This window comes from Macrobrachium nipponense, chromosome 16, assembly GCF_015104395.2.
Source record: "Macrobrachium nipponense isolate FS-2020 chromosome 16, ASM1510439v2, whole genome shotgun sequence".
Classification (NCBI taxonomy): domain Eukaryota; kingdom Metazoa; phylum Arthropoda; class Malacostraca; order Decapoda; family Palaemonidae; genus Macrobrachium; species Macrobrachium nipponense.
In genome coordinates this window covers 14,230,114-14,231,552 of record NC_087209.1, presented here as the reverse complement: position 1 = coordinate 14,231,552, position 1,439 = coordinate 14,230,114, and positions in this window count along the sequence as shown.

The following is a 1,439-nucleotide window of genomic DNA, read 5'->3' as shown; positions in this document are numbered from 1 at the left end:
GATGACCAACTTTTGGTGGATACAGTTACTATCGAAACCATCTCATCCATTATTAAATTAACGTAATCTTGTTACTACTGTAAACTTAGCCCATATGAGGGAAATCGTATATTTTAATAACGAAAAACCTAGTAATGCACCCAGACCGTCAAAAAACATTGGTAATATAAGAGAAGGTCGAGAGAGCGCTTCCAGACCCCGAGAGAATTACTTCTCATCCTGAACATCGAACCGACGATCATTATTTCCTAGCACCTACATGATTAGGTGTTACCACACATGGAATATGTATGGATATATATATAATTATATATATATATATATATATATATATATATATATATATATATATTATATATATAATATATATATTTTTTTTTTTTTTTTTTTCTTTCTTCTTTTTTTTTTCTTTCTCTTCTTTGTTTTACGTAGAGATTTCCTCCGACTGTCGAACCTGACAGAAGTGACGTCGTCTTTAAACATGTAAGTGTTTGAGTTTTATGTAAAGGAAAACTATTGAGATGCCTTTGTCTGTCCGTCCGCACTTTTTCTGTCCGCCCTCGGATCTTAAAAACTACTGAGGCCTAGAGGGCTGCAAATTGGCATGTTAATCATCCATCCCACAATCATCAAATATATCAAATTGCAGCCCTCTAACCACAGTAGTTTTTATTTTATTTAAGAATAAATTTAGCCATGATCGTGCGTCTGGCCCCTATACAGATGCCAACAACACAGGCCACCACCGGACCGTAGTTGAAAGTTTCATAGGCCGCGACAGAGAGTTATGGGCCGTGGCTGAGTGTTCCATAAAACATTATACGTAATTAGCAGACCTATTCACTATTTAAGGGTATTCTTTACCTGGATACTTAGCTGCTTTCCGACAAGTAGACTTAAAGATAAACTGGAACGCTCGTTAAGAAGGGGTTTTTCTCACTAAGAAAGGCATACAGTTAATAAAAATGCAAAGACCAGGAGCTCAATATATGAATGAAAAAACCCTGAAGCTTAATTAAAAGATTAAAAAAGACCCATAATTTCAACGTATGATCATAGAAGTCCCTGACTCTCAATCTATAAAATGCAGAACGCCATGAATATATAATATATATACATACATATATATATATATATATATATATATATATATATATATATATATATATATATATATAATATATATATATATACAGCACAAATCAAAATATAAATAAAAAAATGCTGGAGAGAGAGAGAAAAAAAAAGACTATAAAGGAATTACCCGCCCGCAAAAATTAAAATAAATCGTGGTTCTTAACACCTGTCGTGAATCCAGTTTAAAATTCTAATCACTCGAGCTCAGCATCTATCGGGAAACAGAATACTAGAGCACAACAGGAGTGTTAATTTAAACATTTTCAGAACGAGGACGAACACTAACTTCGCGATGAAAATGC